This window comes from Excalfactoria chinensis, chromosome 1 (assembly GCF_039878825.1).
Source record: "Excalfactoria chinensis isolate bCotChi1 chromosome 1, bCotChi1.hap2, whole genome shotgun sequence".
NCBI lineage: Eukaryota > Metazoa > Chordata > Aves > Galliformes > Phasianidae > Excalfactoria > Excalfactoria chinensis.
In genome coordinates, this window is record NC_092825.1 from 127,972,384 (window position 1) to 127,996,994 (window position 24,611).

At 43.5% G+C, this 24,611-nt stretch overlaps 1 protein-coding gene across 3 annotated transcripts in view; it reads left to right on the forward strand.

Annotated features, from left to right (window-relative positions):
- Positions 1–24,611, forward strand: part of NCK2 (NCK adaptor protein 2) — a 132,130-nt gene that overhangs the window by 41,612 nt on the left and 65,907 nt on the right. The window contains exon 1 of one of the 3 annotated variants that reach the window (XM_072326638.1): positions 10,500–10,521. The exons of 1 other annotated variant lie outside the window; for it this stretch is intronic. The gene's annotated coding sequence lies outside the window, so the exon portion shown is untranslated. Of the gene's footprint in view, positions 1–10,499; positions 10,522–10,826; positions 11,102–24,611 lie in introns of those variants that run through there. One more of the 3 variants, XM_072326636.1, reaches the window with a different exon arrangement.

Consider the following 24,611-nt stretch of genomic DNA (forward strand, 5'->3'; position numbering starts at 1 on the left):
ACTCCCGTGGCTATTTAGCAGGGACGATGTGGGGGCAGTGACTCTATGTGACTTTGCTTTGGCTTCCTGATTGCATGAACAGAGCTCAATGACTTGCTTAGGGCTGGATGTGATGAAAGGCCTGTGGGACTAACAACAGGCTGTGTGCTGTTACAGCACCAACACCCAACATGGCAGCTCCACACCTTCCTGTCTGACTCAAGGACACGCGGCACATGCCTGGGACCGTCCCCAGTCCTGATGTCATGTCTGGGTCTCACTAGCAAGTCAGTGGGGAGAGCCCTGTGTTGCTGTGAGAAGGACAAGGGTTGAGATAGGAGGATGGAGGTACGAGCCATCCCCTCATTCTCCTGAGCAGACTGTTTTGGTGGCTGCATCTGCAACCTCACGCTGAGGCTTTGTGGAGTGAAGAATGTTGGCACAACTTTATTAAAAAAAAGATGCATGAGTGTTTTCCAGAACATAGGCAGTTGTCCAAGTAGTGACATACGGCCTAGATGGCAGCTACTGGGGGATATGTCCATAATAGATGCATTCCCTTCTAGCTTTGAATAAACTTTTCATACCAGAGTATAAACATCTATGATTTAATCTAGGAATTAGCCCCAGGGAAACCACAAATGTCTAGAGTAAAGTCTGCATTTGTTGCAGATAATCAATTGTTGGTCAGCAAATAATTAATCTGAACTAAGAGGTCTCTTTAGTAAAGAGGGCTACACAGGCTGAACACACACAGCTTTGCATTGTTACAGGAAAGGAATTGGGACAAAACAAAGGTCCAAAAGGGACATGGGGCTTCCTTTTTTTGTATCAGTGTATGTAGGGAGCAGAGAGCTATCTGGTCTATGGTGTACCTGCCCATTAGAAGGCAAGGGGCTGCCGGGCGAGGGCACACAAGCAGAGATACACATAAACAACACTGCATTTATCTGAGTAATCCACTGGTACATATATTCCCCAAACTGTTGAATCTGATATGGTACCTTTAATTCCGTGATATTTGCATGTACACAACTCTATCTTTTCACATATTTAATTAACACAAATAAAAGACATAAGCTGGAAGCACCTTGAGATTACAGCTGGACAGTCAGGTAGATTTGCTACGTCTAGTCTTAAATGATAGCAAAAGAGACACACAGGCCTATTTAAGACACAAATAATTTTCCATCAATGTTGCTAAATAGACTTATGAAGAAGAAGGAGAAGAAGAAAATGAAGAAAAAGTGAAAAGAAAAAAAAAAAGGAAAAAAAAAAGGGGGGGGGTGAGGAAGCAGAAAGAAAACAAGTTGTTTGGCAGTTAATTCTTCAGCCATTTTCCTCTCTTTTTGAGCTGGCACTCCACGATAGCATTTCCATTATGTACCGTCTCTGGTGTATTGCTATCAAAGCACACAGAATTTTCCCATTGAGTGGAAAATTGGCAAGGCCTTCTTGTTTACAACCGCAAAGGTAACAACTCTGATAAAGTAATGGTCACAATTATGCCACTTTTAGCCAAACTGTGGGGAAAATAACTTACCCTTCCGTTAGCCTGGCCTGTGAATCTGAGTGTGCTATACTGAAAAACAGGACTGATTTTGCTTTTCAGAGCATCAGTGCTCAGAGGGCTGTACTCAGTGACTTCCTGGCTCCAGCATATCAAAAAGCAAAAGGGTTCCCTCTGCAAGTGTTTGAGGTTTTTCACAGTAATCGGTGCTCTCAACAGACTCAGCTTTGGCAGAAGAGCATGAGACTGACTTCATTTCTGTGCAGCAGGTCGAAGGCAGAAAGTGAAATGCTGGGGCTGAAGGCAGCCAGATCTCAGAAGCCTCCCACAGCAGTCCCCTCTGGCCCTGCTTTGTGTTTCTTCTTCAGTTCTAGGTGTTCAGAAGCATGTGAGAAAACACAGCATTACATTCCTTCAGTGCTTTCCCTTCTTGAATCTCAAAGCCAGTTCATCGAGCCTCACGAAACACCTGTGAGAAGCTGAAGTACCATTGCTCTTCTGAACAGGGGCAGTGCAGTTTTTGGGTGCCCACATGGAGAAGTTTCAGAGATATGAACACCAGGCCATCAGCCATTGGTATTTGTAGGTCATGACCCCAAATAAGCACAGTCAAAATGTGATGGTGGGTTTAATTTTTATTTATGTCCTAGTGGGGAAAGAAAACAAAAAGAAAAGAAAAAAAAAGAAAAAAGAAAAAGCTTAGGAGTACACACGTTCAGCTTTGAGAGAAAGAAACTTCATTTGTTGTCTTTTTCTTCCTCTGGAGAAAGTCAAGTCTAGAAAGCTGTTTGGTCTCTAAGTAAAAAGCAAAAAGTACACACCATATTGTGTGACTCACGGCAAAACTGCAAGAGCAGATGAAATCGGTGAAAGCCATATTTCTGTAAACAGTTTCAAAGTTGCAGACGTTGAGGTACATGGCAGCACAGTGTTAGGAGAGGATGTTGCTAACGCATGCTGTGTTACCATGGGGTATGCTGTACCAAGCAAAGAACTGCCTGGTCTGTAACATCTGTAGATCTCCATGCACAATGTCATCCAGACCCAAAGGCACAATACATTCCCTCTGGCTTGGCTAAATCCCAGGAATTCCTCTCCCGTGGGTATTTTGGTGGAGAGGGCCCAATGACTGGGAGGTGTGGGGCAGGAATGGGGAGAATGCAACCACTCCCCGCTAGTGTTTATCCCACCCGCCCTCCCACGGAGCTCTGAAGTTGGCAACTGGCTACAGCCATACTGACAGGGATGTGGTGAGGCTGAGGGGGAGGAGGACCTCTGGTTCTCTGCAGGTTTCCCTCTGGGTGAATGAATCTACTGCTTTGTGGGGTGCAGGAACACATGGGTTATTGGCTGATTGACCTGTCAGAACAAACTGGTGTTGATATAAAGCAGATGAGCTGCAAGTTAAGTTGCTCCATTGTTTGCCCTGCAAGCTAGGGACATCACTGACCAAGCCCCAGGAGAGCAGCAGGATGCTGTAGTGGCGAGCTCTGCAAAAAGCCTTCTAGCAGATCAAGAGGAAGACACCATGTGAACGTTTGTGAGAAATGACTAGTTTCACATGCATTTAAATGTTGATGGGTAGGTAATTTAAAGCTCAGAATAGAACCTGCCAGTACTAGGTCAAACAGCACCTCAATGCATTGGACCATTGCAACTGGATCTAAAGCCTGAGCCAGTGGGTAGCAACCCTGCCCACAGCAGGGGGCTGGAACTAGATGATCTTAGAGGTGCCTTCCAACCCAAGGCATTCTATGATCATATTATTCTATGATTTTCTTTCTGGTGTTATAAGGATGATGGCAGCACAGTGTCTGCCCACCTGCTCTACAACCCTCCTGCCTGCTGGTAGACCCCGCAGTCTCTGCTGAAGAGGGCTTTGGCAGTGAGAGTGGTGACATTTCAAACCAAGAATTTGCAGAACTATGAGGGCCATTTGCCTGGCGTTGCCTATTCCTTTCCAGCAGCAGGATCTGTTCTGAAGAATGCTGTCAGCTTCTCCTCCTCGTTTGGGAGATGACATCAGCTCAGACGCACGTCCAGATTGTTTTTGTTTCATATGCCCATGTAAGCTCATACACTGCAGATAAAAACGCCTTAACTTACATTAGCACGACACAAGTATTTGCCTAATGAGTGACAAAACTATAAATTCAACAGATCCACCCCATATGAAAAAAATAAATAAAAGGCACCTGATCCACATCAGTTGAGTGCTGGAATTTTCAACTACATCAGAACTGACTGAGCCATGACTGAGTCACAGCGCTGAAATGTACCACCTGTATGCAGTGCCTGCCATGCTTTACATCTACAAATTAGCCCTCCATCATCCTGGTGAACTATAATCACATAAAACACAGGAGTGCTAAATTGCCCGAGCTTTACCGACTAAGGTAAAGCTATAGAGCCCTTTGGTGACAGTGACAGATAGAAAACAAAGCCAAGAACACTGATTTCTGAATTATTTCCCTTGTCTCTAGACAATACCTGTATGTAATTGAGATCAGCTAAAAGAATGGTGGCGGAGCAGATCTGAGGTTAGATATGCTCAACCATTTGCTATTGCCAGGCTGCTGTCTTTGCAGTAGCTGTTGAAAAATAGGTTGGTTCAAAGCTAAGGAAGAAAAGAAAAACAAACGAACAAGCAAAACAAAGCAAAAGAAAGAAAAGGAGACATATATAACCATACTCTGCAACCGGATTATTTTATCAGCTCTTCTGTGACAACTAAAAATAAACGCATTTTTTTTTCCTTAAAATAATGAACCGTACAGAGAATAAGGTCTGCTTACTTAAAACACAATCCAAATTTATAACAAATCTCACTTTATCTTGATTTCAGTTAACAAACTGCATTTATCAACTTAACAACTGGGTGTTTTCTGATTCTTTTCTGTATTATTTGTAGTGGATTAGTGTTTTTTACATTGCTGCCTTGTATTCAGTCTTTCTATTCTGAATAAGCGTTCAGCAATTTAAATCATAACTGATGGAGGCACGGGACAATTTATCCCTCAGCCATGTTAGCTCCTTATACTATTTTTCTTTCAGCTAATTCTAATTTTAATTAGTTACGGCAGCAATTGATTGTACTGATGTACTATTCAATTAATTCCACAGTGGCGACTGGGGTTATTTGCTGAGTGACAGCCAAATACTGGAGTACAGAGTATTTTACAATAATTACCTACCAGTTCTACTGGAAACAGTGGTATATCATCTTGTATACCCAGATGATGACTTTAAAGTCACATCTAGTTACATTCACTTTGAGTGTTCCCCTGTGTAATGAAGCCTGCTTAAAAACATCCTTGACAAAGGATGTGACAGAAGTTACATTTTTATTATTTTCTCTCCCTCCAATCTTCCAAAAATACATTTCTTATCAGAAAACAAGGATGACCTCATTTGTTAAGAACGCAAATTCTATAAGATCACAGAATCACAGAATTATCAAGGTTGGAAAAGACCTAGAAGATCATCCAGTCCAACCATCACCAATACTTCCCAGCTAAATCATATCCCTCAACACAACATCGAAACGTTTCTTGAACACCCCCATGGTCGGTGACTCCACCACCTCCCTGGGCAGTGCATTCCAGTGCCTGACTACCCTTTCCGATAAGTAATATTTCCTAATGTCCAGCCTGAATCTCCCCTGGCGCAATTTGAAACCATTGCCTCTAGTTCTACCATTGCTTCTAGTTCTAAGATGAAGAAAGAATTCTAAAAACATCCTGAAGTTTCCCACCAGAAGCAGGTGCCATCTTGGTTCGTCCATTATGTTGTAGCTCCTTCTGTTGCAGATCATGTAGGCGCAAGGAAAACCATTCTTTACACGATCACTTTACACTGATTGTCTTTTTGTCTTAATTCCGGATTGAAATGTGAAATACAGACTGCAGCTTTATATTTTCTGAACCAGACAAGGCAGATACGGTGAGGACCTGTGTAGGTTGTACGTGATGTTTGATCTGCGTAGGCCGTAGATCTGTGTAGACAACAGACTAGAATCTCATGTACCGACTGGTACCCATCTGCATTACACATTCAAATACAAAATGCTGCATGAAGCTAAACCTCACGCTAGCATGTAATAGCAGAAAACCTCTTTCAGTTTCTCAACTGATTCAGAATCGCCAGCTCAAGCACTCAAAATTTCAGCCAGGACACAAACCACAAAACTAATAAGTCCTGATTTAAAAGCACAGTGATTTTTCTTTTAACAACATGTTTCTAAGTTGATAGGAATCAGACTTTCAGGCTTCCCCCAGCAGCCATGGAGGGTGAAAACATTTTCTGAAAGTGGAGCTTCTTGCATAACCTTATCCTTCTTGGTGCTCTAGGAAATATCAGGTGTTACATATGTTGATGGCAGTACTATGGCAACTAGTGGCACATTCTTCAAAGGCAGTGGCTATGATTAGCCATCACTGTTTATAAAAGACACGGGAAGGCTGATAAGGACCTATTTTGCTTCCTCCTCTGCAGTCAAATAGAGCACTGTGAACTTGAGGGACTCTGACGCTGGGTAGAGCTCCAGTGGTGAAGTCACCACGTGCAACTGGAGTTGGTTTTCAGGGCAGTGGCCAATGGTCCTTGAAGTGGGAGATCGGCAAAGGCCCACCAGGATGAGCCTCACCCTTCATTGGGAAGGATAAACACCCGTGTACACTGAGAGGTAAAAGCTCCTTCCAAAGAAACAAACTGCTGTGCAACCTGAGTAAGGTGTAACCTGCTCTGTTTTGCTTCTGTTGCCTCTGCCCATGTGCTTTTCCCCTTGAGAAAGGGACAATCAGCATGCAGCCCTGAGCAAAGTCCAGCATGGGTAATTTAACTGCCAACATCAACCACCTCAGCAGCACACTCCATGCCCTGTGCGGCTCTTGCTCAGCTCTCACATCGCCTTGCCACATGTCGGGGTTGCACTCCTACCTGGAGAAGTAGCTGGGAGATGCAGTGACCACGTCTCCATGGCCCTGATAGGATTTGGTATTTAAATGCAAAGCAGAGATTACTCTGCAGAGTCAAGCAGCAGCAGTATTTTGAATTTCAGAACTATATGAAAGATCAGTTTTAACCTTTGAATAGAGTTCAAAATACATCCCTCAGCGCACTTCCACTTTTAAATAAACAGGAGAATCAGGGGCCCTGACATTTCCAAAGCCCACAACACCAGATTGTTTTCTTTGCAGAAATACACTGATTCTTACCAACTGTCTACAAAAGATAACAATAGAATTTGTCAAATAAAATGTGATCTGGTGATAGATTTAGCTGCAGTTTTACAGCACCTTTGGGTACTTTTGGCTCATTGAATAGAAGAATTTGGATGTATTTTCAGCTCTGAGGACACGTTCTTCCCCTCAATGATTTTTTGTAAATGTCATTGAAGATGCAGCAGTCATGTAGCAAGTGAGAAAAGCAGCTGTGTTACTGTCAGGCTGAATCAGAATCATTGCACATATATACTTAAGTGACTCAGCAGTAGCTAATTGAGTATTTGGGATCCATCCTCCATTGGTAGTGGTCATGTAATTCCCCTTCATGTGCAGGGGATTCAAGCATATGATTTAAGCAGAAAGTACATAGCAACAGAATTTCCCCTTTTGATGTCCTCCCACTGGTCTTCGAGAGCCATGTAGTAACTTGGAGTCCAGAATGAACAACTGACAGTGTCTGGGTAAAGAGTGAGCTGCTTGCACAGAACATGGAGGAAGCCACTTCTCAGAGACGGCAATCACAGCCTTGCCATTCTGAGATGTAAATTTATTAGCATGCTTTACATCTGTAAGATTGGAGTCTGTGGTTGAGATTACAGCCAAGGTCTGGTCAAGGGGAACATAGCACTCTGCTGGGCAGCATACATAGCACGACACAGGGAATGGAAAACGGGGGGTGTAAAAAAGAAAAAGAAAGAAAAAGAAAGGAATAAAAACAAAATGGGGGAAAAAAAACAACAACTTAGGTTTCTTTTTTTCAGTCTCTTGTGCAAATTACTGCTATTATTAAGTCATTGCAAAATAAGAGACACACAACCTTTAGACCTGTCATTGGCATGTAACTCTCTTCCAGGATTGGTGTGAGGTATACTGTTTCTTTAACCAAGATGAAGAAACATCGTTCTATTTCTGAACCATTTTTGCTTTTATTTTTACTATACAGTTATAGCCTTAGGCTGGGAGAAATATTCATGCTGTTCTCTCCAGTGTATATAGTTTCTAAGGACTGCACCACTCTTATGCATATGCAAAAGTATATGCTTTGCATATTTACTTTCTTTACACAAAATAGCGTGCCCACCGCATCAAGTACCGCTTTCACGTCTGCGCATATTCCCCCAAATTTATCATCTTCTCATATTTAGAACATAATTCTCATTCGAATCACAAGCAGTCAGATCTTTTTAATAACAGTTCTTCCAGAGATAACAGCTAATTATGATATTTCAAAAAGTGTACATTAATATTTCAGTAGGCTCAACATTTTGAAATACTACTCAAAGCAACATTATGGTCTCTTTTGCTGGTGAAACAAAAGGATACTTTCAGCAAGCAATCAGAGCGCCCTTCAACATACCACTCCACTCCCTTTCTACACTATCTTCTGTTTGCCTTAAACCACAGTTTGGCAAAACCAGCTTTAATGGATCTTCCTTAATGTAATTAAATATATTTAACAATAGAATGCTTCAAAGTCCTTAAATTAGTTATTTGTCAGAAGACAACGAATTCATTCAAATCCCAGCTTTTCAAACCTTTTTCTTCCATAAATCCTATTAGCATTAATCTGCCAAAGCTAGGTGTGCTTCATCTTTTATTATAATTATTATTATTTTCCAGATACCTGGATAGCTCTGAGCTTTACTGCCCATTTATTATGTTGCTGCACACTTTTGGAGGTCACACGTGGACCGGAGCATCAGCGCGGTCCTGCTGTCCTCCATGCACAGCCTCAGTTCTGTGGTGCTGCAGAACAAATGACAGAATGGGAGATTTTTGTGCGATTAAATCTACAGGGTGTGGCAAGAAGGGGCAGAACCTAAGAGAAAAAGAGAAACCTTAGAAAAGGAACTGCCCGCTATGAATGTCAACAACAGTGGGGAGTAAATAACCTCTCCATTATTCCTCCTGCGGTGTATTTCATTCCAAGAACAAGAGACTCATATCTCTAAGCCCTTAAGTAGGCAAACCTAGCTAAATTCAGCCTATGCTTCTGCAGGCCGAGGCCCAGAGGGAGGATTGAACAAGGCCTCACCTTACGGTGAGGCAGAGGCTGTGCAGCAGAATGTAGATCTCCGTTCCTGAGACCCCAAATATTTCCCAGCTCTCAAAAAGCAGGGGCAGGTTATGGTTCACAAAGGGAGATTAAAACTCCTCCAAATCAAAGTCAAATGTGCGCACAAAAGGAGTTGAAAAGAAAGGGGCTTTCTGTTCCTCCCTGAGGTACACACTTAGTCTTTCGTGGAAGAAACAAGAGGCTGCATTTTCCTTTCAGTTTTATCTAGCAGGCATGTGAAAGGCAACTGAGGCTTCCGAAACCGTCAATTAAATGCTGAAAGAACCAGCAGAAGTTTGCAAGGGGAAGAGGGAATTATTCATAGATTTCTAAACTATTTCAAACCAAAACACAGCAAAATCTCAGGATATGTATTTTTGTAACTGGTTGAAAGTTGGTATGAAGTTCCTCTCCATTAAGTTTTATGTTACTCAGGGAAACAAGACAGAATTTTGTTGATACTGTTGAGTTTGCTTTGGGTTTGTGCATTTAATAATGAATAATGAGCTGGTAAAAGCCTAAACCAGCACTGGTAGAGCTCAAATCTCTTCTTTAAGAGAAGTTTGTGTTGAAAAGTCAATTGTTTTACAACGTCTCAAAGTGACTTCCTCTTGTAGCACTGATTTTTCCTTTTTGAACTCCCTGATTGCCTCCACAAGGACAAACCCTTCCAGTTCCCTATCTCCCTGTGGCACAAAGATCCACGGTGGATTAGCACAACTACTCTGCCCTTGTGAGGCCTCATCTGTAGTATCATGTCCAGGTCTGGGGCCCTCAGCACAGGAGGGATGTGGAGCTGTTGGAGTGGGCCCAGAGGAGGGGCATGAAGATTGTCAGAGGGCTGGAGCACCTCTCCTACAAAGAAAGGTTCAGTGTGGAGCAAGCTCCAGGAAGATTTAATTGCAGCCTTCCAGTATTTGAAGGGAGCTTACCAACAGGAGGGAGATCAACTTTTTACACAGTTTAATAGTGACTGGGCAAGTGGGAATGGTTTTAAACTAGAAGAGGGGAGATTTAGGTTAGATGCTAGAAGGAAATTCTTTACACAGAGGGTGGTGAGGTGCTGGCACAGCTGCCCAGAGAAACTGTGGTGCCACATCCCTGGAGGTGCTCAAAGCCAGGTTAGATGGGGCCCTGGGCAGCCTGAGCTGGTGTGGGGCAGCCCTGCACTGGGTGGGGTTGGGTGGGCTGTGAGTTCCTTTCTGACCCAAGTTATTCTATTCTTCTGTGACACAGGGCCGTGGCTGGAACTGAGTCCCACACCATGGCTTGATGAGGCCGCAGGCTGAAGGCCGCAGGTCCTTCATCCCACCGATTTCACCCTCAACACCAGCTTTTTGGTCTTGTGGGAAATACTGGCTTTCATCACTCATGCCTGGCAAAGTTGTGGAAGCTTCTCCCTGGAAGCATTCAAAGCCAGGCTGGATGGGACTTTGAGCAACCTGGCCTACTGGGAAGTGTCCCTGCCTATAGTAGGGGGTTGGAACAAGGTGATCTTAAAGGCCCCTTCCAACCCAAACTATTCTGTGATTCAGCGCACAGAGTGGCACAGCAGCTTTCCAGGAGGGCACAATTTGGTAGCAGAAGCTTTCTGCTATGGGCAGAAAGCCAACAGCTCTGTAACTTCAACACAAAGGCTGCCGAGGGAGGGGTGCTGAGACGCACCTATGCCTCACACCTGCCCACGGCACACAACAAGGGGCTGAGAGGGACAGTTTCCACGCCGGATGCCTTCTCCACACGGACAGCAGGTAACGGCCCCAGCACCACAAGCGGGCTCCCTCCGTTTCTTTGAGCACTTTCCCCGGGCTCTCGAGGTGCAGAGATCTGGAAAGCACCCCCAGCCCCCAACCGGGCCGGGCCTTCCTGCGGCGGGAGGTGGGGGAAGGAAGGGCGGGGGCGGGCGGAGGAAGCGCCGGCACTCCCGGAGCGCGAGGGGGAGCCCGGGGAGCTCCTCCCGCGCGATCCCGGCAGCGGCAGCGGCAGGAAGGGCAGGGCGGGGGCGGGGGCTGTGCGGAGGGGGGGGCGGGCGGTCGATCGGGCGGAGGAGGGGCCGGGGCCGCCGCCGGCTGAGGGAGGCAAGGAGCGGAGCCGCCGAGGGCCGGGGCCTTGGACGCGTCCGGAGGAGGAAGAGGAAGGGGGGGAGCCGGCCCCTCTCGGAGCACGCAGCCCGCATCCGCCTGTGGAAGGGAAGAGGGAAGCGGAGGGGGGGAGCGAGCGAGCGGGTACCGCCGCCGAGGAGACAAAGAAGCGGAGCCCGCCCGGGCTGGGAGCCTCCCCGCGCCGCTCCGCTCCGCCCCGCCCCGCTCCCACCGGCCGGGCCGGGCCGAGGTGAGCGCACCCCGTGGGAGGGCGGGACGGGGCCGCCGCAAACTTGTGGCGGCCGTCGGGGACAGCCGGTGGGGGCAGGGCGGCGGGGGTCACCTGTGCGGGGGCTCCCTGGGGAGGGGGCAGGTGGCGGCGGGGGGTGGCGAGGGAAGGGGCCCGGCGGGCGCCTGACAGCCGCCGCTTTGTGTCAGCGCGGGGAGAGCGGCACAAAGGAGAAGTTGGCCCGGGGAGGCGGAGGGGTCCCTCGCAGCCGGGGCACGGCCGGAAAGTTTTCCGGTGGGGGCGGTGTGCGGGGCGCGGCGGGGCGCTGCGGGCCCGGGCTGCCCCGGGGGCCGCGGGGAATATTCTGGTAAGCGGCTGCCGAGGGTTTTGTCGAGCAGTGGCCGCTCAAACGGCATCAAGCTTTAAAAAAAAAAAGGAAAGAAAAGGAAAAAAAAAGTTGGGATGACACGTTGCGTGCCCAGGAAGCGCGTCTCGGGGGGTTGGGGTGGGAATTGGTTCTTCCTCTCCTCGCCGTGCCCTGTGTAGGAAGCTGCCCGAGTACGGGTAATTGCCAGTCCTCTGTGGAGTTTGCCTCCTCGGCTCTGCTAGCTCGGGTTCGTGTTTTTTTTTTGTAACAGCTTTATGGCTCGTTGTGCGCATCAGAGTTATTCTGTGAATCGACTCAACGTTGCCGTGTTCTTTTGTTAGCTCCAAACTTGAGCGAACTCCGTGCCTTTTGTGTGCGGTGAAGTGATGTGTGCTCCTAAGAAAGTGCTGTTGCAGCCGCACGTTCTGTGCGGGTTCCTCACATGGAACACGCCGTTGCCCTTTATAAAAACAAACCTCCATGGCTCACCCTGTGTATGGCTAATGTCATCTGGAGTCGGGCATGGGCATGGAGGCATTCAAAAAGGAAGAGTTCATGCAGGGCTTCTTTCTGAAAGCATTCCTGCCCCTGCTTGTCAGCATCAGTACCACAGAGGAGGTGTTTGTGGTACTGTGTGTGTGTGTTTGTAGGACTAGAGCTGGAGCGAAATCACTTTGTGACTCACAGATACTGGTATTTTTCAGCTCTGGAGTTGAAGTTGGGTGTCCCACCCTGGTCAGCATCAGCAGCCATGTCCTCATATCTGAGTTTCTCCTTGAAACTTAGCCAGACAGTGTTGCTTTCAGGAGCAGTGCATAAATGCAGATAGGAGGCACCTGTACTGCTAAGACTACAGTTGTAATTAGCTAATATCTGTATGTAGGCCATGAAGCAGTTCTGGTCTCATTATACCATCAGCTCTCCTCGCAGTTTTTCTGTCAGTGTATGGTTAGCTGTCCCTATGAGCCTTTTACCTCTGCAAGATAGTGTTTCCAATTGCTGTTATAGTACGGTGGTCTGCAAAATCTCTTTTACTGTGTTCCTCCAAAAACAGGAGCAGAGTTAGTCCATGGTTGTCTGGACAGTCCCTTATGTTATGTCCTTGTTGTTAAATATATGATCAATTCAAAGCTCCAGCCTTTGCCTTGCTTTTGTGCTGAAAAGGGAGCTTGTTCCTTTTCTCTCCTTCCTCCTGTTTTCTCCCTAGTTTCTTGCCTAGCTGTGTGGTAGCGTTAAGGTGTTTGCGCTCTTATGTGTCACCTCTCATCTACTGTGTGCTAAAGAAGAGAGACAAGGTCAGCAGCATCTGCTTTGTTTCCAGGCTTTACTATTTTTTTTTTTTTTCCCAATTTTCTTTTTTTTTTTCTTCTTCGGTGTGTGTGTGGCTGCTGACATGTTATCCTCTTGCTCACAGTGCTCCTGGCTTTCCTCAGTAATAACTATAACATTAGCAACCGGGAAAGAGATGTTTGTGGGTAGTGCAGTTTGTTGTCTTGAGCAGCAGAAAACTCCTGCAGGTATCTCCTTTTTCATGCTACATGAGCATAAAAGCTGATCCAGACTTGTGGAAGCAAATGCTCTTCACTTTATACTTGCGACAGGTTCACAATTGAACCCAAGATGTCTTTGAATTACGTATGTTCTAGAAGATACTTTCTGTTTGTGCCAGGGATCTTGGGGTGTCTCCACCATTGCTGTTCCCCTCCCGTTCTTCTCCCCAGTGCTCTCAGAAAGGGTGATGGTGGAAGTGTGGATGAAAGCGAAGTGCTGCTGGGTTGGCATGGTCAGATGCGCTGTGAGGCGCTGGACACACTGCTCAGATGAAGTAGGTCATCTTGCACACTGGAGAGGCTGTGTGGAGAGCTGAGGCTCTCTGCAGGCAAGCTGCTGTCTGTTTCTGCTGAAATAATAAACTTTTGGACAATATGCTTTATCCCTATGTTTACTAGGCGTACAGAAATGTTGCTAAACAGTGGCTTCCTCATGGTGAGACTTCTTCAGTCCCTGAAAGTCAGGTACCCTTGATAGTTCCTGGATTGGAAGGCCTTCACAGGAAGTGGGGACAGTGCTTGTGCTGTAGCAGATAGCATTGTTTGTTCCTCTTAAAGCACACAGATGATGCCTGTGCGATTAATTTAACCAGCAGGCTGTTGTACAGTCTTCTGAAAAAGATGCTGCACGTGATCCTGATGCCTTCTCCCTTCTGAAAAATGCCTTTTGTGTTCATTTTGCTTTGCAAAGTTATGAAGATTGGCCCAGGTGTACTTAGCTTTTTTTTCTACTTCAAGTAGTTGCATTGAATTTTTTTTTTTTCCTCACCGATTCAATTAGATCCATTAGTAATCGTGACTTAGTCATCTGTGTTCTGCCCAATTAAACTGTTGCTCTGTTCAGTGGTGGGTTAAGTGATTCCTCCACGTGTGAAGTTGTTGTGTTGGTTTGTTTTTTTTTTTCCTAGAATAATCTTTTATTCCCCATCATAAGGATTCTTAATTAGTTCATAAATGCTAATGAAATGAGTAAATTGGAAGTGCACTGAGATGTCAAATTCGTGTTTTTATTTTCTGTTGAGCACACGTGACGCAATGGCTGAGTGTTAACAAACTGAATTCGTGTTTTAAAACCAGTATAGATAGCTTTGTGGGCAGTGAGGTGGCTTAGCAGGGTATGTTTTCATTGTATATCTTAGGAATTCAGGTGCTAAGGGATAAATCTTGTTGCATTTAAAGTTATTGCAGGCTTTGTAGGATAGCCCGCTGTCAGCGAGGTTTCAGAAATACTCATGTTGAAAAAACCATCTGTTAGAGCGGATGCTGAGACGTGCCGGTGTATCGGTGTTTGTTCAAAGTGATAAAAACTGCCTGTGTGGCTTAGAGGCTTTTTCACTCTATAGGTTTGTTGTGCTGCTTCTGGTCCTGATCTCATTAACGAGTGTTAATATGGTGACTTGTAACTAATATTGATTACTCTGGGAAGCAGACAGTGGGGTGAACGTGTTGGTACTTGTGATAGATACCTGAATTATATAAAGAAAAAAAATGTTGCTTCTCTCGTATAACAATGACAGAGTAGTGCAAAATGAGTTCAATATAGGTGTGTTTTTAGTCTAAGCTGAAGAAACTCAATCCAGGTTTACTCGTTCTTAACTCATTTAAGTTATTGTCTGCAGAGTATGTGCAGTTCTATCGATTGGTGTGAAAACAGATGTTGAGATACGCCACCGGTGAAGGATAGCTGAAACTTTATTGTAGAAAACCTGGTATATTTAACATGTTTATGAAGGCAGACAGTCTCCTTTATTGAAAATTATATATATAAAAAAAACAAAAACAAAAACAAAACGATGAAATTTGTTAATAATTAAAAGAAATGATTCTGGAACCCAAGTATAGCTGGATGGTAACTCATTACCGTGGTGTTTCAGCAGGTTGTGCTGTTCCGACAGGTAGGATGTTCTCTTCATCTCTCACATCAGCAGATGCCTAAAGCTTTATGTTTGGATGCGTGCAGGTCAGGTTTGCACATTTTAGGCAAAATGGATCAATAATCAAAAATAATCGAGCGGAGAGATTACAAGAGAAATGATAATTATTGTATTACGTGATTACTATTTCCTTGGTGGAATGACAGGTTTTGCTTTCTGCCCCTTTTACAGTTTTATGTTCTAGAAGTGTGTTCACTGTGGGGCCTTAACAAGGAGAAACTGCAGAGATATGAAAGCAGATAGCACAGTTTGCTTACAGCTGGTGCCTCTCTCCCCAAAGCAGGTGCACTGAGTCCTTTCCTACTAGGGTGCCAGCAGCTGCTGTAGGCCTCTCTTGGCTGTCTTTGTCCAGGTTACACTGGATCAGCTCGATGTAAATCTGGAGTAGCAGTCAAGCTGCAAGGCAGTGGGAGGAGGGTTAGTAAAAAGGGGCTTTCTGCTTTTGCTGGGGCAAGCGGGTGTTCTGCTAGTGGTGCTGTGTTTAAAAAATATGCTTGGTGGGATTTTGTTTTCCTTTTTTGTCCCTTAAAGCAAATAATGAGAGTAAACTATTAAAAATGGGTTTAGTTCTCTTGTGATTTTTATTTTATTTTTTTCTTTTTAATACTTATATTAAAGAATAGTCACTGGACACAGGAGTTCTTTTTCAGAATGAGAATAGACCACTGCAGGGTGGACAGCTTCTGGAAAGGAGTGGAGTTGATTTAGTATTAAAAATGTAAGTTAAATGTATGGGTATAAATATAGAATTTTCTAACTTAACCTTGTCAAATTTAGGTTGAGTCACAGAATCATAGAATGGCCTGGGTTGAAAAGGACCACCATGATCATCTGGTTTTAACCCCCCCTGCTATGTGCAGGGTCACCAACCACCAGACCAGGCTGCCCAGAGCCACATCCAGCCTGGCCTTGAATGCCTCCAGGGATGGGGCATCCACAACCTCCTTGGGCAACCTGTTCCAGTGCGTCACCACCCTCTGTGTGAAAAACTTCCTCCTAATATCTAATCTAAACCTCTCCTGTCTCAGTTTAAAACCATTCCTTCTTATGCTATCACTGTCCACCCTTGCAAACAGCCATTCCTCCTCCTGTTTATATGCTTCCTTCAAATACTGGAAGGCCACAATGAGGTCTCCCCAGAGGCTTCTCTTTTCTAAGCTAACCAAGCCCAGTTTCCTCAACCTTTCCTCACAGGAGAGGTGCTCCAGCCCTCTGATCATCTTAGTACTTGAACAAAGTAATGTTTTCTTTTTTTCTTTTTGTATACTGATTAAATTTTACTTAACTGTATTGTAATACAGCCCCTTTGCAGGCTTAGGACCGAAGAGAAACAATAAATCCAACTTAAACTTATTCTACCCATGGAGGGTTAAATTAGTGTGTTACTCTGAATTTCTTTAGGGCATTCTGGACTAATCAGACGTTTTAGGGAACAGCAATAAATTAAGCCTCGTGTTTATCAAAGACTGGCACTGATAACAACGGAGAGGGATTCCAGGTATTGATCGGCATGACCTGGTTTTAATGCATTGGGAGCACCTTCAGCGTAGCATACCATGTCTGTATTTTTCCTTCCTGTTCTCATAATAGAAGTGTATTCGTTAATTTTGTTTTCTTCAGCACCCACTGTGTGTCCTAACTTGGCTTCCAATGCCATCATGGGCTGCTCCAGACAAAGTCACTTCTGATTTGACATCCTACTGATGTTGTGGATGCCACCGAGGAAAGTATTTTTGAACCCTGTAATGCAGAGGGAAAGATACATGGCTGTGTGGTATGTTCTTGTGCTGAGTTGTGATAGCTGTCATGACAACAAATCACATGTTCATTTCCTTGAATGGATGGTGTGCCTCCAAACATACAAAGAGTGTTATCAAATTTGACAGGTCTGGAATGATGACATGCTGGGGAACCTGGGGGCCTGGGCTGAATGAACGTTGCGCCTGGCTTCACAAAACCTATTGCTGGTTTGTTCAGGTAGAAAAACAGATTCCCCTTCAGGCTTTGTTTCTTGTTTCTGTGTGCTTTTGTGTGTTTTTTTTATTTTAATTTGGTTTGGTGTGTTTTGAAAAGTTACCTGGTAATTTCAGACAGAGTTTGCGTGATGAACAGAAGAAAAAAAACATATGTAGCCTTTGTGCAGACACTTTAAAGATTCCTATGTTTTGAATTCTTTCAGTGTTTTTAGTGAGAGCTTCAGGAAACCCAGAAGGACAGTGTCCAGTATTTTCTAGGTCATGAACAGGTACTTTATTTAGTGTTTTTCTTTTCACTTTGTTGTTCCTGCTGTTCATCAGTGAGTGTGCTAACACCGCTGTGTTAGTTCTGCTGTGGAGAGCAGGGCAGCGAGCTCACAGCTGTAGAGATGGGCTGAGAGTAGGGATGGTGGCACAGATGTTTTATTTGTTCTATTTTTGGCCTTGGATGCTGCTTATTCATAAAGTTACACTTTCAGTTGGACAGTTTTGTTCTAATCAGGCTCCAGAAATACTTGTAAGGGTGAATACAAACCTGTAAATACTGACTTTCTGTATTTTGTATGGGAGTGTTGCACTGGGTTATAATCCTTAAGGTTTTATCATTGTCTGATTCAGGTGGTGTCCAGCAGCAGATTTAATGAATTTCTTCTTTTTTTTTTCAATTACTTCTTATTTTGAACTGTGCTTTATTTTTGTTAGCAACGCCGGACTGTGCCTGCACCACTAATGAATTAAAAATTAGCTCAATTTAGCTGCTGAAAGAAGTATCATTTTGGTGTCCTTAGTCTTTCTTACCAGAGCTCTGTGGGATCCCGTAGATGCGGTGCCTTTGGTCCTGTAAGCTAAGACACAGCATTTTTCCCACTGCGTATTGAAATGTTGTGAAAGTCCACGCTATTTTTGGAGCTTTGTGGTTTTAATTAAGAATGTTTTTGTTCCAGCCATAAAAGAAATTGGCTGCAGTATATCTTGCTTAAATTTGTTTTCCTTTAATCACGTTGAATACAAAAATATGTAGATTTTTTTACATCAAAAGAGATTGTAAGCCGTTTAGAATATAAACGTACTGAGCTTCACCTTTTCTGTCTCTCAGAGGAAAGATTGAAAGCAGAAATTGATGATCGGTATCCTGCCTTTAAGTTTGTTGACTGTGTTTCTGCTAGAGCTGCGGGGAGAACAGAAATAATTATACTGTGGGCTATTCATAAATTCACACTGTTTTGAATTCCATTTAATTCAAATAGAGAGAGAAGTTAATGCTAATATCCCAAATAATTAATGCTATAATAAAGGATCTGCCTTCCACTTGACACTGAATGACTTATGTTCTGTTACATCAAAAGGCTTAAATCATTTTGAGCATTCAATATTAAAAATCCAGTTCATGAATATTAGAAATTTAATCAGGTATCTCAGTAAGGACTGTGTGGATTGTATTGGGCTTAAACGTGGGTAATAATAAAGCTTGTGTTTAGCACGAGTATCAAAATATGACACATCATTTTTATGAGCTCTGAGGCTCTTAAGGGATGCATGGGGAATCATAATGAACTGAAGTGTTACAGACCTCCTGTGATGGGGATCTGCTGCAGTCTGAGTAGTGTTGTTATTGGGGGCTTTGTGTGCCTTCTGCTGTTAGCTCTGCCTTGTACTGACAATTGTGTCCCACTATGATCTTTTCCATTTTTGCTGACCCGAGATCCCCTGTGTCGATTTAGTTCAGATATTCCTTTCATCTGCCCAGAGTTATCAGGAAGATAGGTAGTTCTGGCTTTGTCAAGGCCAGGCTGGATGTGGCTCTGGGCTGCCTGGTCCTTGGTTGGCAGCCGTGCAAGTAGCAGGGGGGTTGAAACTAGATGATCACTGTGGTCCTTTTCAACCCAGGCCATTCTATGCTTGTACGACTCTTTGGTTTTGGACCCCAGCTTTCCTGTTGTTACTGCGATCCTGTGAAAGTGCAGGTATATGCTTGACTGCTGCTAGTGGTCCTTCTGCAATGCATGTCACTACCTACAAAAAACAAAGCAAAGCCTGTAAGTGTGTACTGTCAAACAAGAACCAAAATGACTTTGCTGGTCAGCTATTTTTTAGCTATGTATTTCTCAACTTGTCCAGACAAGTACATTAAATTACATGCAGAACTTCTGTCTGCAGTGTTACTAGCCAGCTTATTTTCACAGGCACAAACTTATTCATTGTGTATGACATTACTGTAAGAAGTTACATGAAATCAGTGGGACAGCTGGTAGGTTAGCCTTGTTTTAATGCATGGTAGTACTGAGATACTAAAGAACAAAAATGGATCAAGCCAGAATTGATAGAACACCTGCTGAAGGTAATAGACATAAGAAGTTCCTCATGGGCAAGAAGGGATAGTTTAGTTTTGTATTTAATTTTAAAGCATGGAAACCTAGAATTTAAAGCAGAAAAGGAGAATGTATGGAGGCAGATGTTAAAAACAGAATGCAAGAAAAGCCCTCATATGTAATGAGGATTATCATGTCTGTTCTGAAAGAAACAAGAAGTTGTGTGTTAATGCAGGTAATCGAATAACCCGTTATTAAAATTCTTTACCTATGTTTTAACTATAATATGGTGTCTAATGGTGTAAGTAGACTTAGTTTCTGTGATAAATACATTCTCAGGTTGTTCTTGTGGCTTTTGTTCTGCTCTTTGATTTTCTTGCTTCTGGATGGGTAATTCTAGTGATCACGTGGTTGGGCAGTTGGATTCCTTTGAGATAATGCAGGCTGCGTACTCATAGCTGAAAGGTGATACTGTGTGTGACTGCAGACGGTGGTATCTGCATTAATGAACGTTGTCTTACTCTGCAGAAATGGCATACGTACTATGAGTAAGCATGCACAACAGTCGAAGCAGCTTGGTATTCAGTAGATTATACTGTGCTTGCTAAGGAGGCAGTGTAATTTGCAGTGTTACATTCTTCAAAGGTTGAGATTCTGAGTTGGATGTCAGCAAACAATGGTTGCAGGTGAGTCAAGGGTATTTTTCTGATATTTCAGGTAGAGCACCTGTTGCTGTATCATCTGGTCACCTCAGTTATAAAAACTCTAGGAGGGAGTTGTGTTGCAATGTGTTCATTCAGAATGGTTTCTGGTTTTTGTGTTCGGGTCAAAATACTTGGGCATTTTGAAGCAGAATCACCTGGATAATACTTGTGTTGTACACACACACACATAGTATGTCAGAATATGATTATTACAGGCTAGTTCAGTAATACCATAATTGTTTCTAAGCTTCTGTAAAAAACTGAAATCCTAATTTGCAGGCAGTCGTAAAACATTTCCACAGTTGCCCCATATGTCATGTTTTAAGAGTAATAATTAAAAATGGAGTTAAAATGCGTTTTAGATGAAACTCATCTGATCCTAACTGTAATCATGCTTGCATACTTCAGTGTTTTCATCTTGCTTTACAAACCATGTTTCTGCTGGTGTCTTGAGCTAACTGTAGAAAGAGAATGCCTTTCTGAGATGCAAATTCCAGGCTGAGAAGGTATACCCGTTTCAGTAAAACAACTGTCAAATAACAGGAGATTGCAAAGCCTTTCTTGCTATTAGCTGTGTAAAGAACTACTTGGCATTTCTAGTTCCAGGTGCAGCTGGCAATTGAAAAATTGTTTTTCTTTATATGAATGAGATGTTTTTGACAAAGGAGCAATTAGGTATGAGCAACTGTAGGACTGCTGTGTGCCACCTCTGTCTCCTGCACGCACATAGGAGGTGTCTGTGAAAGCCCAGGGCAGGGCTTGTAAACAGCGAGCCGTTCAAAACCCAAGAACATGAAATGTACTGTCATGCAGCTTCAGCTGCCACCCACCAGCTCTCATCCAAAGCACAGAGCAAATCTCATGGCAAGTCTCATGTTGCCTTTCAGTTTTGTGACTTTTTACTTCATTCTTTTCCGTTTTGCTGGCTTTTGTGCCTAGTTGTGATTGGGAGCAGCCTTGACAGTGAGTGGATGTATTTTGGGGTTGTCTGTAATCTATTCATAGGATAGAGCAGTTTTAGCAATTAAAAAAAGCCGTAGATAAAAAAGACAAACAAAAGAGCTCCTATACTTGTATAATTACACTCATTTAGGTCTAAAATGAGCGAGACTGGACTCAGGCACTGCAGTTGAAAATGACATACAAAAATACAGTGGGTGAGGTCTCTGAGCTGAGCACAGTTTATCCGCACTTCTGAACCCTTGGTTACAGCACTTCTGTAGAATTGTTTCCAACTCTTCTTCCTTTAATGTGTTCTGGCATCATGCTAGGATATTGGGTTGGGCTCAGCTGGAAAGTGGGTTCCCTGCACGTTTTAGTCAATAAATGCTTTTCTGCAAATAAAAAGAAACATTTTCACATTGAGAAAAATTGTAATTTTTTTTTTTTTTACCTTGATTTTTGCATCAGTTTCAATGAGTTGCGTTGAAGTGCCGTACGTTAACAGGAAGCTGAAATGAACTCTTCGTTTTGTAGCAGTCCTGGGGAGCAGTCTGTGGCTCCGCAGCTGCAGCACAAGCATGGTGGTAGGACGTTGTCTTCACTTCTGGCACCTGCAGAACTCCTGCAGCCTTCAACCCTCTTTCAGAGCATGTGTGTGCCTCCTGCCCCCTACCTCCCTCCTATTTCCTTTGCGGTACCACGTGGGTGATGGGCATTGCCTTAGAAATGCATGTGTTCAGATGAATGCGCTTTCTGAGTGGCAGAGTGGCATCCTCCTGGTGTGTCACAAAGCCCTGTGTCCAGCAGTCCCCGTTAAAGTTACTGTGGAGGCTTATGTATCCTTCATGTCATTCCTTTAAATTAACAGCTGCAGATAGTGTTTGGATGAGGTTATTTTTGTTGATGCTATATTGGCTCGCTATTCTAAGCATGTAGTGCCACACTAGCCGTGGAAGTGCTGTTGTCTGCTTGCTTTGTCTCTTTGGGCTGGGAGTGACCACACGGCATCTTACACATTCTTCTACTGGGTATCACACTTCCATTTTCTACCTTCATCTGTACGTGCACACAGCCTGATATTTGGGAATGATTCAGTAAATCCTTGCTGCTATCCCCAAATTGAGGCGGGACTTAGCAGCGTAAGATGGCTTTGAACTAAAATGGATCATTAAACTTTCCTCCCTCTGCTGTCCCGCCTTTGGTTGCAGGACTGTCCTAGAGAGCAGTTGGTGTCCAGGTCGGCTCTGGATCTCAGTGTGGTAGGAAGTAAGGGGAACGGCAGACGTGATCATTCTGAAGTATTTGTTTTCCAGCGGCTAGATAGTCTCTTCTTAGTAATATTTCTCTAGAACATTGTTCTTTTGTACCGAAATGCAGCCTGGGGCTTTCAGCTTGTAGATGCGCTTTAATGTGTTTGGTGACAGCTACTCATTCTGAGGCTCTTATGTACAACACCAATCTGCAACTTTGTTTCTAAGGAAGGGTAAAGGAAAGTGATTGGAGGGCAGAAATCCTGAGCTTAAAGAGTGTGAAAAGAGAGATTTGTGATTTACTCTCAGTAATATTAAATGTCTTTGCAGCTTTTGAAAATAAAACAGGTTCCCTTTGGGCATGCCTATAAGATGATGGTGATGATTTTGGTTGGATATTTTTTTTTCTTTAAAGGTGTTTTTTGGCATCTGACAAGTTCCTCTGCAAAGCAGGCAAATACAGGCTGCTGACCTCGTTACCAACAACTTACTTGTTAGTTTAGCTTCATAAGAAGAAAAAGCAGAAAGTGCTTTTTTTTCTTTTTTAATAATGAAATTACTAGGTGAATAAACTTGTTCGTAAAGGAAGGGCTTTAATTTTTCTCTGCTAGGTCTAATTTTTTATCATTATGTGTGGACTTAGAGAATGTGCTAGCTGAGATTGATCACTGGTGTGTGAAATGACCAAATTATAACAATGGAGAGTTTTCTAGGGTGGGTAATATATTTTCATATGTAGCTTCCAGCAATGAGTTTAATATACTGAAGGCCACGTTTTCAACTCTTCTGTTATTGAAATGCAGTGCTCTGATCGTTTCTCTGCTGAACTTCAATTTAGAGCTTGATCTGTAAAACATCCAAGGAAAAAAGCATCAAAGCAAAAAATAGGAATTGTCTCACAACTCAGGAAGATCTTTAAGTATAAAATTAAAATATGCAGAGGGCTTAAAAAATTGCATAGAATACCTCAGAGGCTTAATCTGTAAGTAAGAGAGGAAAAGAGCTTTACTGGCATATACCTTGGAGTTTTAATAGTTTGCTAACATTGGATCCAGGAAGTGAACTTGTAAGTTTTTATTGTTTATACCTTCATTTCCCATCTCGACTCTTCTGGCTTTGCTTCAGCTGAAGGATTGGTACCATTTTGATGTTAGATCCCCGAGGAATATATTATAACTTGCAGAGCTCTGGTTTGGTTCTCTGCTTCAGTTCAAAGCCACCACTTGAACTCTTCCAAAAATGTAATAAACTGATCCTTAAACCGTTTACACATGAGTATATTTGGTTCACTTTTCAGAGATGGGACTTGGGCAAGAAAAAACATATGTGAGAAAGAAAGCGAGCAGTGATTAAAAGAATATGCACAGCTGAGAAATCATTCTGTTTTTTAATGTTTCAGTTGTGGTGTTGTGCAAATTGCTTTTTTAGATACTTCTGGCTAAGATGGGTTGTTAGGACCCAGGTGAACCCTAGATTGTTGACCATGACTCCAGTCATGTCACTGACAATAGCTCTTAGCTTTGCTTCAAAGGAAGGAGCTCCTGTGGACTCAAACCACACTGTAAAAGGAAGGCAATAATCTGCTTGCTTGCTGCAGAAGGGTACAATACCAGCGTATTTACTGTTTGTTAATACTACATTCAGAACTTTTATTTTACATCTTGTTTTATAAGACTTTGTCTTGCTATCCTTATGCAATTATGTCTGAGTGCCGTAGTACAGATGGACACTGCTGACTTCTAGACCTGCCAGGAGCCAGCCTAGCTGACAGTGTGGTTAATAAGTTGGGTCTAGCTGTGTGACTGTGCCTGCATGAGCAGTGATACTTGGAGCAATTGCTGCTGGCAATATGGGCATAGCGCTGGGAGGATGGCAGCTTGTTTGTGACTTTGTTCTCTGACTTCTCTGTTCCTCACACCCTAGATTTCAGAACATGATACGCATTGAACTTCAAACCGATTGCTACTATGTTTGCCTGAAAGAAGAATTAAAGAAGAAATTTCTTGTGCGTTATCCTGAAATGTCTCTGTATATCACACCGAAGTCATTCTCTCATTTAAGCTTCCCAAGTGGGATTTTCCTTTCTTTGCAGCAGGTCTAAACCTGTCAAATGCAGTCTTGGGTTCTTGAATTGTTCTAGCCACATCAGCAGGTGGTTTCCATGCAACGTGCAAAACACATAGACAGCTCTGTAAAGTGTAAAGGTGTTTTGTTTGTTTTTGTTCTGCCTTGGCATAAATCTTAAAAATTTCAGGAAATCTAGCATACCTTACTTGCCTGCTGGGCATGGTAAAACATTGCATTAGCATGTGAAAGCTGCTTTTCATCCCACCCACAATCTCACTATATCTAAAAAGCCCAGATATTGGCTGAGGGGGAGAGGTCTGCTCATCAACCTTAGCAGGCCTGGTGATTTTCTTCACTTCTTTTCTTACAGAGGACTTGTCTGCCTGCTTTAGTTTCTATATTATTGTCTTTGCAGCTCAGCCCACACCTTTT